Source organism: Sander lucioperca, chromosome 11, assembly GCF_008315115.2.
Source record: "Sander lucioperca isolate FBNREF2018 chromosome 11, SLUC_FBN_1.2, whole genome shotgun sequence".
NCBI classification, from domain to species: Eukaryota; Metazoa; Chordata; class Actinopteri; order Perciformes; family Percidae; genus Sander; species Sander lucioperca.
In genome coordinates, this window is record NC_050183.1 from 1,333,202 (window position 1) to 1,346,960 (window position 13,759).

The 13,759-nt window shown below is 41.0% G+C and overlaps 1 protein-coding gene across 20 annotated transcripts in view; it reads left to right on the plus strand.

The window, feature by feature from the left end:
- The first annotated feature begins 5,328 nt into the window (after positions 1 to 5,328).
- The window catches only part of ptprsa (protein tyrosine phosphatase receptor type Sa), a 248,176-nt gene continuing 239,745 nt past the window's right edge, over positions 5,329 to 13,759 (plus strand). For 7 of the 20 annotated variants that reach the window (XM_036007429.1, XM_036007432.1, XM_036007434.1 and 4 more), the window contains exon 1: positions 5,329 to 5,594. The gene's annotated coding sequence lies outside the window, so the exon portion shown is untranslated. The remainder of the gene's footprint in view (positions 5,595 to 13,759) is intronic. The other 13 variants (XM_036007436.1, XM_036007437.1, XM_036007435.1 and 10 more) reach the window with 3 other exon arrangements.

Genomic DNA, 13,759 nt, shown 5'->3' on the forward strand with positions numbered 1-13,759 from the left:
CTTTTGTAATTAGCACTAAGCTGCACAGAAGACTGATTACTAATATTTGAAACCAAGAATAACTAAGCCAGTACTGTAAATATATGTGTCATGTTCACATTTTCACTGAAAACTAAATCTTTAGATCGTTGGCCAACTTTCAAGATTATTTTTTGCATGATTTATTATATTGCAGGATGTAGATGTTTTTTTTTAAGATTTGATACTTTGCTTTTCAGTGAAACTGTAGTGTATGTAAATCTGCAAATGCCATATTCCATGTGCTGATCTACTGAGTGACAAGACAGTTTACATGTTTCTGTTTAACGATGTGTAAGTAAACTGTGTGCTAACAACAAAAAGGCACTGATCAAAGTTGAAACAGGTCATCCATTCTTCATTTAGCATTTTCATTTCACAATATACCATTCATGTTTTATTTTTTACAAGAAACAACAAAACGAAGGCTTTAAACATCACAAAAAGGAACTGTCCATTTATCACTTTTTCATTGTAAAGCTGAGACATATGTTTTATTGCAGACAATTTTTACAAAATACAACACAATACAATACATGAAAATATAATAAATTTATATAAACCTTGATGATGTGAGTGCACATTTATTAGACAGACACTAACAGATACAGTTACATGAAATTGGACTGGAATTGCAACTTGGCTCTCTTCAGTACAATAAATTCCACCATAGTGCAATATCTTTATCCCTAATCTAAGTCAAAGCTCTTTTAGCGTATCATGTAGACTAAGTAACACTTCTACAATCACCAATCAATGAATGGCCTTGTCTGACTTTTCTTCAAGCTAGTTGCTCTTGATTGCCGGTGCTCACCACGAGGTGACAGACCGCTACTTCGCTTCTAATTAAACCACTCATCCAGCCACTCTGACGGGCATGTGTTTCCCACACACAGGTGGGCATATTAAGCAAGGGAAAAAAGGAGTAGGAGCAGGGCAAGATTGTAGAAAAAGAAAAAAGGTGATTGATGGAATGGAAGTAGTTGATGGGAAAAAAGAAGGATTGAAATAAGAGGAGCAGAGAGATGCTGTAAGATAATCAAAGACGGTGTGCAGCATGCAGTTTTTAAAGCAGAGTGGGTGGACCACTTCCCTTATCTTTATTTAGATGGAAGGGAGGCTGAGAGGGACACAGACATGAGCAAACACCGAGGAAATGTTCAGCATACAGTCCAAGCATAGGCGTCATTTTATCAGGAAACCGGGGGACATATCAGCCCTAATCATTTCCTGCTTAACACTTGTCTCCTGCAATACACTATTTCAAGTGTCTAAAATAAAATCTCAGCCCTCTTCAAAGGTATGAGTAACTGTAAATTCACTCCGCTATTTTAGTCATCTACACCTACATTTCCCTTCATTATGCTTCTCAGGTCGACAAGTTAATTGACTCAAGGCACAAATGAAATAATTCTGCTCCTCTCACTCTGTCATGAGCCCCACCAACATCTGATGATGTTCTCATCTGTTTGGGCTTTTCCTATCATATCACATAACTCTATATATATAGATTATTAGTCTAGTTTCACTTGCCACTTGCCAGATTGTCTGATGTTTTGCCGCCTAGCTTTCCAGCGTTTTCTTGCTCCTGTTTTGCATGACCTATCTGTGTTTGATCCTGCTTCTGCCTACCCCTCATCTGATTTGTTTGCCTGAGTGACTGATTACTTCATATTTGAACCCTGCCTGACCTAGTAAATAGAACTGTCCTTGCTGCATTGTTGGTCTCATTGTCAATCTCTGGGGTTCTCACTTGCCAGTTTCCTCGGAAACGTGTCACACTCTATCTAATACTGTAACTGAGATAGATTTGTATTAGAAACCAATGGATTGGATTGCTATAGCCCTTTTCATTGTTAATGCTAACCCTGAAAAGGGCAGCTGCAGCTGAGACACACTCACTTCTGTAGTTGCTTTTTTTCATTACTGAGGTTCTTTCTGATTTATCCACCTTGAAGGCATGGCAAGGTTGCAACAGACGTTTTGCCGCGAGAATATTACGTTAACTGTGTTATTGATCGGTCTTACTGATGTAAATTCAATTCATGGAAATGTAGCAATTTACGTTGCAGTAACGTTACCTCTTTAAATGCCACCAGTGAAGGAAAATTGTAATGAAACCCCCAAAATATGCAACTTTCTGTTTTATTTTGGTGTACATATTCCTATTCCTTTCACACCGTATACTACATGCCACTTTCTTAAAAACAACTTAGAAAACCTAGATGTAAATGGACTACAATATGTAACAGCATAAAATGAGAACACAGCAAAAGCACACATTTACACAACCTGAGTCAGCTGGACATAATTATTAAAACACATGTAGTGTCTATATCCTACAATATTGTGACAACAAGCTCACTTATAAAATCCTAAATTTAATTAAATTCAATTAGCTAAGGTAAAGGCAAAGACAGGCAAAGGACAATCAAATTATCAGTCCAGGGGACTTAAATGCTTTAGTTGGGCTTAAAGGTCACACATGGTCTTGTCTAACTCAGTGAGGAGAGAATGGCTTCAACACTTAGAAGTCTGATCCCCACTGGGTCCACACATGATTAAATTGTTGGCTCTTGTGGGGTGCTTTCCACCTTTTAGTGTACGCATCCTTGTCTCTTTGTTCCACCAGGCCATGACACGGGAATCTCCTAAGGTCTGCCATCTTTAAAGGACCGTGGACATCATGTTTTAGCCGATCTAAACATTAGGATGACTTTTCATTGTTGCCAAAATTTCCGCTTATGACTCACTTTGAACATTTAGGGGTTTTCTTCTTTCTTTTTAAATGTTTAAAAAAAAAAAAAAAAACTTAAGAATGGAAACAAGTGGCTGTGTGGAAGGTACCATGCACTGAGCAGCTGATGTGTGATTAGTATTTGAATCTGGCACAACCTGCAACGTGTGTGGTCACACTGTGATTAAGGTTACCAATAGTATATACCAAAGGTTTTATTAAAACAAATCAACATGCCTGTAAGAAGAGTCTATCCATTAATGTTATCAATAGTGGCCTCATGTCATACATTACCATTTGAGCATGTCACTTTAAAATTCAATAATGGCTTGTTTTATCTCTATTAATACAGTTTTTTAGTTTGCTGTGCTTTGCAGTTTGATGTTAATATGGGACACTATACATCAAACAGCTTGTTACATCCCTATTATGTCTAGGGGTGGAGGACGCAAACAATCTAAATAATAAACCGGGAGAGAAAACAAAAGGAAAGGCAGAAACGCTTCCAAGTTAACTTAAAGGATTTATTATGCAATATAGTGAAATAAACACAAAACAATCTTCAAAAGGAAGACGAATAACAACCAACAAAACAGACCACCATTGGCCCACTGGCTCTTGTACGCTACTAGCTCCTCTCTCGGTCTCTCACTGGTTTCCACTGGAACTCCCACTCTCCGTCTCTGGCTGGCTTCCACTGAAGTTTCACCCTCACTCTGGCTTGGCACAGCCATTTAACACCTTCCCTGATCAGCTGATCAGCTCCAGCTGCAGGAGTTACGTCACCAGCACACACCTGAAGAGAATCTCACACACACAGGCAGACAACACAGCAAAACAAAACACGGCACGTAACACAGCTCAATTCTAAAGGACGACATATACCTCACATCTAGTTTACACCTGTCATGTTCGGAAATAAATACATCAGTTAATATAAAGGTCTTACAGGGGATTGATCTTCAGCAGATGCATGGGTGTTCGTACTGCTGCTCTGGGTGTTGCAATCGAAAAACATGAAGATCCACTGACTTAAAGACTCACTGGTGCCCACAGCTGTGACTGTGTCTGTGTGGATGTGTTTGTGTGTTATTCCTGTGATGTATTGACAAGTCAATGACCTGTCCTGTTTACCTGTCTTCTGTTTATATCCCCTCACCCCATTACATGAATACAGATAAGTAGGACCATAAAATATACAGTAAACTGCATGGATGGAAGGATGGTCTGATAGATGACAGTAATTTTTTGAAAATTGAATAACAGAACCTGTGTTATTCAGTGTTAAACCAACCTTAAGGAACAAGTCCATGCATTAAGGGGAAGTATGAATGGCCAAGCTCCAGCAATGGGCTACATTTCAGCTTGTCCCTGTGAGAGCATCTGTGCACCAATATATGAAGTAGAGAAAGCAGCCCTGCCACTTTAAAGATTTGATTAAGTAAAACCTGCAGCTGAAGTTGATTGATTAAACGCCCTCGCAGTCTTTTACTTTCAGCAAGCAGCCAGCAGCAAAGTCGGGATGTAGAAAACACCTTCAAGCCTGCTCATCCATTGTGAGGAATTTAAATGCATTTGAAGATACTTTATGAGTTAAAATAGGCTGTTAGTCACTCAAATTCATTGACCTAATTCATACAAATGTAGATATTCAATGATTTAACATAAATATTTAGATTGTTTTCTTGAATAATATTTCATATTCTTCAGGAAGAAAAAAAATATCACAGCAAGGGAACAGTATTTACAATAAGAAATCATCATGACAAAACTTACAAATACTAAGAAATTAAAGTCATCCATAGTCCCATTGACAACAATTGCATTTAGTTAATTATTCCGACTAAAAAACAGACCACGTTAGTTGTGAAAGCACTTTGTATTTGCAGTGTAGTATATGACAATGAACTTTACCTATAACAGATACGAAGATATGATGCTTTATCTTTAAGATGCGCCGGCTGCACCGGGGAGGGGGAGGCTGTCTTGACTCAATGCGCAGCGTGTATTGGTCTGTTTCATGCTACCTTACCTCCCCTCTTATCCCGGGTAAAGGCAGGCTGGCGATGCTACTGGACGATACCTTCAGTGAGGCGTGGGGGAACGGCATGACTTCATCACGTCAAGTGGAGCACTGCAAAAACATATCTTCAAAAGCAAGTTATACATCATTGTGCTCCAGCTTGAAACCTAATTTAAACGTAGCCTATGGAACATGGTTTACACTCACTGCTCAACAAACAAATGGCAGATTGTTCTGATATTGTATTACATAGTTCATTTTAATTCTGGAAACATTAAATACATTTGTTTTGCATCCCATTTGGTTAAAGTAATATCTCCTCAAATCAAAATTGTAATATTCAGTGATATATTAGATGCTTATTTGTTTGTCTTTTTTCGGTGCAAATGTTAAAACAACGTCCCATGAAAATAGAAGGGGACGAGGAGATAAGGGGAGGGAGAGAAGATGTAGAGAGCCGTGAGTTGAGGGGTGGCTGAAAAGGGAGGGCCGGACGCATGACATCATTCCCTCAGCTTCCCTGCGCGGACAGAGCTCTGGTTTCTCCAAGTGCGCACGGCGGCTGCTGCTGAGGGAGGGAGCGACTCCTCTTGCCGTACCCAGACGCGTCCTGAGCAACCTGCGCTCTCGGGGTGGATATTATTAAAAACATAATTTAACCCGGCAGAGGAACCCGTGAACCGCTCCTCACTGGACCTGCCGCAGGGACGCACACATTTAACACAAACCAGGGGATTATTGTTTCTTTTAATCATGACGATGTGAGGGTTTATAAGCTGAGAAGAAAGAAAGAGGAACTCCGAGGCTGACAAAAAGGTAGGCACACTTCCCTGTCTCTTTTTTCCTGACTCTGTCCAGCTACTTTTATCTGCCAGGTTTTTTTTTTTGTTTTTTTTTTACAAAAGCCGGGAATTTGTGTGCGTTATTCTGCCGTCTGAACACTCGAAAAGAGACGCAGGCAAGTGCCCGAAAAGAAGCATAATTTCAGAATACTGCAAAGAGGCTTGTTCAAGCTGCCACGGAGCTTTGCGATGGAGAGAGATGCTCGGTAATCCCGTACTCAGCGGGAGACCCGACTCTACCACCGCAAAGCTGCTGCTGCTGCTCGTGCTGCTGCTGAGCATATCTGCTGCTTGAGTACGAAGGATATCCATCGTTCTGAACGACAGGCACGGCTTCCCTTTTATTCCCCCACTGAGAGTTAATTACAATTTATTCTCCCAAATAAAAGAAACCTGGGTGGTTCTGTAACAGAGAGAAGAACGAAGATTCTCAAGAATGTATCTTACACTTGTATAACTCTGGAACATAACGCATATTTCTGAATCATCTTTTTTTCGGGCGGGTGTGTGTGTGTGTGTGTGTGTGTGTGTGTGTGTGTGTGTGTGTGTGTGTGTGTGCGCGCGCGCGCGCGCGGGGGGGGGGGCTCCATCTAACAAGTGCACCTCCACAGGGAGGTGCTTCATTAGCCAAGTCAACCGTGAGAAGCTTTGCATTAGAATCCACTGATTTGAACATGTCAGTAGTAGATCGTGAGACATTCGGTTCTTGCTGGCATCAATCGGAAATGCAATTTTCGATAGTGGGTTATCTCTCTCTCTCTCTCTCTCTCTCTCTCTCTCTGTGTGTGTGTGTGTGTGTGTGTGTGTGTGTGTGTGTGTGTGTGTGTGTGTGTGTGTGTGTGTGCGCGCGCGCGCGCGCGGACCGGTTGTCTGATGTGATGTCAAAGCCTAAGGTATACATGTTGGACTTTTGAGAGCAGCCTACTGTAGTGTTGGTTTACACCCCTGGACCGGATTTGCCTTTGCGCACCGCGTTGTCGATGGCTTTTAAAGGAGTTGGGCTTATTTCGAGGTGCGCAGCTCGAGCTTTCCACAGCCCCACCGAGCTGGAGTCAGCACGGCAATGACACTGACTTTTTCTAAGTGCTGGCGATGCCCTTGTTGAATGCTGAACATTCCGACTTGATTTAAGACCTCAGTTTCAAACTTCCAAATCGGTCATCATTTTAAAATAGCACTGCTTTTGCTGTCTTTATTTTTCGTTAAGCCTACCTGTTTTATGATGGTTCTTAGAAAGAACACAGATCTGCTGCCACATTATAAGGCTCCATAGACTAAAAATGATATACCATGATGATAAAGATTTAAAAGATGTAGAAGAGCCCTATGTGTGTCCATTACTTCTATAAGCCTAAAACCATGCATACACTTTCTACATCATTCAGATTCATTATATTAAATCATTAGAGAATATGTATAATATCTGAGGAGCACATTTTTATTTGGAGGTACATATTGAAACGTTTGCCACAGAACTATCTAGTCTATTTCCCCCCCGACGTTGTGCATTTACCATCTTGTTCCGTCTTCTGTTTCGATCGCAACGAGCGCGTCTGCAAAGCACATAAAAGCCAGAGGAGAGAACAATATCTTGCCAGCGCCAGGGTTGTTAAAAGAAAATAGCTTTATTCATTTTTCTTTGTACCCGTGGTAACTTAGTTATAGCTTTTTATGGTGCCTGGAAATGGCTCACAGGCTTGCAGTGCAATGTAATGTAATCAAATTTATGATGTTGCTGTGTATTACAATTCCCTGTTATGCTCCATCACATGAGAAATCTGGAGTGACCCCTTCACCCTCCTCAACACACACACACACACACACATACACACACACACACACACACACACACACACACACACACACATGCACATACAGTGATATGCCCAGCAATGTTGGGTTGGCAAGGCAGGTAACATCCACCACTGGATTTGTATGAGAGGGAGCACACATCCCTCGCCTGCACCCAACCACTCTGGAAATAGTCCACACAGTCCTTTCTAAATTATATTCAGACTTGTGCTACCGCAGATTTATTCTGGCAACCAATCATACTTCTTGAGTTTTGCCTTTTCCATATTTCATTCAATTTTTTTTTAAATAACAGAAAAAAAGTTTGGCCTCATGCAAGGAAGACATTAAAATATGTCGAGCAGAACCACAGTGATGAAACAAATGATGTAATGCATGAGTTTGTGTACACACAAGATACACATTCACACACACACACACACACACACACAGATTTGCGTACACTCTCTCCCTGTCTTTGTGATGTCACATCTTTTTATGCACGACAGCACCCATGGGATTTTAGGCTACAATTTGTAAGATTTAATATTTCAGTTTAAATTATAATTCTTATCCCTACATCAGCACAGTTGTGTCTGTATGCTCCAGTCCTTTTCCAGATATTAAGTGATGATGTGCCACCCAAAGATCACTACGACAGGAGGGAGTCATTCACTCTCTGCCGCCTTAACAGACAGGCCTGTGGAAGGACAGCTATTACTGGAGTCCTTCTCTCAGACTTAATGGGCTGGACACATTTTATGAAGCGTCGCCTCACCCAGCGTTTGCTCATGAAGCGATCAAATGCCCATGTTGGACATGCATAGATGCCACACACTCACACAAATTGTGGTTCATTGTCAGTTCTTTTAAGATCTTAATGGAGCAAGTGAGGACTTTAAGGTGCTAAGTGGAATATATTTAGTATTTCTTGAAGAACAACCATAAAATACAATGTAATAAACAACAAGACGGCTCAAGTTAGCACTTTGATAAAAGGGCTCATCAAAGAAACCATCATTGGTACTCATATCTTGAAGTTTTCCTGTTGAGAAGCTCTAGCTCGGATAGCTGAGGTACAAAGTGAAATGCTAGGTTTTAGTCCAGCCAGGTGCTTTTTTGTAGAATGTGATCCCTCTCTTTTTTCTTTCCTTACCTTTCATACATATCACACTGCACTATCACCAGATCTCAGAGAAATTACAAAATATTTTATTTACATTTTTTTTTTGAAGCCTTCATTTTTAGAGTGCACCTTTTAGTGAGGTGGCTCTAGAGGCAGGTTAGCGTTTCACTGTGTACATTTCTTAACTTGACATCAATCAGCCAGCCTCTCTGTATGTATGAGATGGGTGATTGGATGGCATGCCCAAGCATCCGTTGTTTTCTCCTGCAGAAATGCACTTCAATCATGCTCACCTGTCACCAGCTGGACAGCAAAGATCCAGGCATGAGAGAGATGGTCGACACACATTGCAAATGCACATAGTGACAGACATGCACCTGCTTGCACACACACACACACACACACACACACACACACACACACACACACACACACACACACACACACATGCACATATACTTTTATTAAATTTACAAGATGAGCTATAAGTCATATCCACAGTCTCATGACAGACCACCAAGCCAAAGTGTGTGGCCATGTCATTAATGCAGTCAAAATGGAAACAGATGTGGACAGCTTGCAGAGCTGTTTAAGGGAACCCAAACATGTAAAGCGGGAGGAGAGAGAGAGAGAGAGAGAGAGAGAGAGAGAGAGAGAGAGAGAGAGAGAGAGAGAGAGAGAGAGGAAAATATTTAATCATTAGCACACTTTATGGAGAGCTTCGCCCATGTGCAATGCAGCAGTCTAATTACCAGGATAGTGCTTGTTAGTTGTCACCTCCAGTTAAACAGCAGGCTATTTTTTTCTCATGTTTTTCCCCCGCCTGTGGCAAAAGTTGAAATTCTAAGTAGCAGAAAGTCAATTTCAGAGTATCCCATCTCATCCCATCCTCACCTTTACTCCTTGAGCCACATGCAAACAAATTAAAGTCATTTGTTTTTCATACATGTCAACGGTAAATAAAACAAGTGAAAGATTGACATCTATAACCAAAACTCCAGTAGTTAGCACTACAGAGGTAATTTAGATTGAGTTAATCATTAAAGAAAAGCAAAGGAGGGATTGTATAATGTGACAGAGCATTTTTGTACTCAGCCTTCTGTCCAACGGTGCCATATTGTACAGTAAATCTTGTCAGGAAGCATATGGTCCTGAAACCCATATGCAAATGAGTGCTGGAATATTCCAACAACTGAGAAAGGAATTGTCCTTGCATCTTTTGAACGGTGGTTTGTCATTTTAAATGGCTAAGATATAAGCTCTTTAGAGGAAGTCTTGACTGCCAGAATGAGGGCAAAAAATATTCCATGAACATTCTGACCTGGTTTAAGCCCACCATGGAGCTTGACATTTTAATGGCTTTGATGTGTACAGATTTTCCTGGTACACGCCCACGATGTCAGTAAGGGAGAAGACGGGCAATCCAGGAGTAATGTAACATTTCTCCTCCATTCCCAGGAAGAAGAGGAAGACCACTCAATTAGGGGATGGGTGGGTGGGGGGGGGGGGTTAAAAGCCTCAGGTCCCCTCTCTCCCTGTCAAATATGTTAAGCTTCATTTCAAAACACCATTCCATAAAGCAATGTCTATTTATATCTGCCAGCCACATTCCCAATCAAAACAATGTGAAAGGGTCAAAGTGGCAGGAGGAAGTACGGCTTTATTTCCTGTGTGAAAGTGTTGATTATGTTGTTTTCACAGTAATCACAAAAGTGCATATATTGAGAGGAAAATGTAACCTTGTCAGGGTTCAATTCACTGGTGACAGGGAGTCTTAGTTCAGGTTAAAACAGCATGTTATGTGTTCAAAGGCTCTTTACTTAAGGATAATTGCAGTGGTAATGTGTGTGTTTAGACAACCTAAGAATATGCCAACAAATAATGTTCCCAGCTGTAGTCAAAGTAGCAAGTAAAATACACAGTCAGAGGTGACATACAGTATCAGTGAAGGGGGTCAGCTGTGAGGCAAACAATAACCTACCCAATATGTCCCATCTATTAAAACTGTACTTTTCTATGATATATTTTCCATGTGAAAACAATATTAAAGCATTCATTTGTCAATGGGGAAAAAATAATTTCACTTAATGCTAACACAGAGTGGTGAACTGAATCTTGAAACGTGTCACTTGTGCTTTTTAATGTTTAGAACATGGGTTTTCAAAGTGAAATTGAGACGTCAATCTACTCTTTAAGTAAAAAAAATGTAAACATGAAAATAAATATTAAGTTAATATTTAAATGGATGTTTCACTCCTATTATTTTCTTTGTTTTACTTCAATTTGAGGGATAATCAGCAATTTTGGAACTACCCATAATGCTTTGGGTGATGTACACAGGAAGTACAATGTTGTAGAGTCAGTAGTCAATTAGCTGTGGGAAACCACTTGTGCCCCCCTTTTAACCTATGTATGTTTACATTTTGGCGAATTGGCAACATTTAAAGTATGAGGAGTGGTGTATAAGCTAAGCTGTTTTACTTTACAGTATACCCATGGATGTACAATCAAGAATAAATGAATAAAACTAAAAAAAAAACATTCCCAGCAAGTTGTGCAGCATATAAGCAGCGTCTTTTTTCTATGATTTATGGACGTTTATTCGCAATGGACAACGGAGATAAAGTCATCGGAAAATGTAATTCACACCCTCTCTAAAAAATATGTATGTGTCTAGATTTGACCAAGTGGTGACTCCGACAATGACTTTTACATTTGACGCAAATTGTAGCATTCAGGCGTTAAGGTTTGGTTAACAAAATGCGTGTGTGAAAAGTTTTCCCAGGGTAAACTCCTCCTAGCCCTGGGTTAAGATTATGCAGTGTGTAAAGCACACAATGGTTTGGTAACTAGGTGGTGTGTGTTACTCTGTAAGTGTTTTACTGCATGCTTTGTAGCTAAAAAAGTAGTTGCAGACTACAGCTTACAGAGGGTTATTCAACGCTGCAGCCACCACCGGCCCCCTAGGGTCGTAACTCTTATAGGTCACAGTAGCATTTCACCCCCCCCCCCCTCCCCCTTTCGTGTCCATGACAACAGTGGGTATCGCTGGTTGTTTCCTGCCATGCTGGTGACGTTGGGGGTCTGTGAGGATGATTCAACAAAGTGCTGTCTCGCCCGTTTACTACTAGCCTGCATCATAGTCAAAGGCAAAATAAAGAATGCATGCTTCATACACTATCTTGGATGTGTAATGTTTATGTAACTTAACTAAGAACTGTGCTGTATGGCGTTGGCCATGCTCCTTTTGTGGCCTGACGGGTTCATCACTGGGAGCAAGTGGATATTGCAGGCAAAGGGAAGGAGGAGGTGTGTAGGATGTCACGCTAGAGCTGGGCAGAATTAAGACAGAGAGGAGAGAGTATTGGCGGTGGCCTTGTACGTTTCATCTGCAGGCCCTAATAAAACCCTCACAGGCCGGCATTGATCTCTCCCAGAATAATCCATTTAGACTGAGCGTGCCTGGCCATGTGGGGCCTCTTCAATTATTTATGGCAGAATGCTGTGCAAGCTTCCGTTGGGATGCAACAATGTGCCATGGGAAAACCTGTGAACTGCGGATTGCAGGAGAGCAAGGGAGACACAGAGGGTGGAACAGGAGAAATGGCAGATGGAAGGAGAGGTCTGGTTGGAGAGAGATGTGAGGAGGGACATAGAAAGGAGAGGTGATGGAGGGCAGGTAAATTACACTGAGGGATGCAAGGAGAGGTAGTTGAGGAGAAAGTGGGAGAGGTGACCGACGAAAAAAGGAAGGAACAGAGAGGGAGAGTAAAGTGAGGCGAATGATGAGAAAGATGGAAAGCACATGTTGTAGAGATGCATGGAAGAATGGGAATAGGGAGTTTTTGTAAGGAGGGGTTACAAATAAGTTGAGGTAGAGAGAGGTGAAACAGAGCAGATCAGAGGGAGGAATTTATGAAAGAATGCAAATACTGAAAAGAAGGTAAGGGAGAGGAATGAAAGGTGGCAAGGAGAAACGAGCTGTAGGGTCATGGAAGGAAGGAAAGTAATGAGTAGCTGAAAGAAACATTGAAAAGGAAAGTAGGAGGAAGTAAGAAATGAACGTTAGAAGAGAGATAACATAAGAGAGCTAAGGAAAAAGATAGGAACAGAGGAAAACGTAGGTGAGGAAAGTGAGGTAGGGAAGGAGAGATTAGCTAGACAATGTCAGAAAGCATGAGAGGAAACGAGGTGGAATTATAGATGAGACAAAGAGGAAGAGATGACTGGAAAGGAGGCAGGAATAGATGTATAGCAAGAGGGTGGAGAAAGTGACCTTTTTAAAGCAAGTAATGAGCAACTATTGATCATGGCAGAGTTATAGTTGCTATTGTGCTAGGTGGAGACATGTCAGCTTGAATTCCTGTGTAGTCGACCATCATTTCTGCTACACACACCTTTAATGCCACGCTTTACAAAAAACCCCACAAAAATTAGGCTACAGTTCGTCTTGTGTTCAGTGTTATGTTTTGTTTGACCAAAATCGAAGAAAATCTTCCTGTTCGGTCTTCCAGAGTTTATAAACTGAGCAGTATCCCCTACAAAGCAAGTCACTCCACCACAAGATGATTTGGACAAGATCATTTAATTCAATTGGCAGATCTCATTGAGGGCTCAATGTTGTATTTTTTTTTTTGCAACATACTGAAACTGTACGCTCAGAGCTACATATCATAAACCCCCCTCTGTCTTCCTGGTCTATAGTCTGCTCTCATAAATCCAGGCAGCTTTGTCTTACCTGATTCCCCCGGCATTCGCTATCAAGCTCTCCTCCTATTGCTGTCATTCGGCACCCTATTAGGCTTTCCACCCATCGCCTGCAGCCAAATCACAATTTGTGATTCGGCGGAAGACAACTGGAATTGAAATTTCGATCTGCATGGTCGAGTGATTACGTCTGATACATTTTAAGAGGGTATACCCTTATTTCTCAGGAGCTCTAACCCCAATTTTCCACAATTTGGACATGAGCTTTATCTTTGATTTAACATCTGTAATTCATGTTGTATATTCTGCATTAGTACTGTATACAGTAGTCATTTTAGAAGCCCCTCTGCATGTATCTATTAACTACCTTACAATAATACTGCTGCCATTTTTTTAAATGATAATTAAAGTCATAATCATATATTACAACACAAACTCTCTCAGTTAGACACATTGATTTCTCACAGCTAACAAAATGTGAAGCAACCTTAAAGGAATGGAGCTGGATGTCGAGC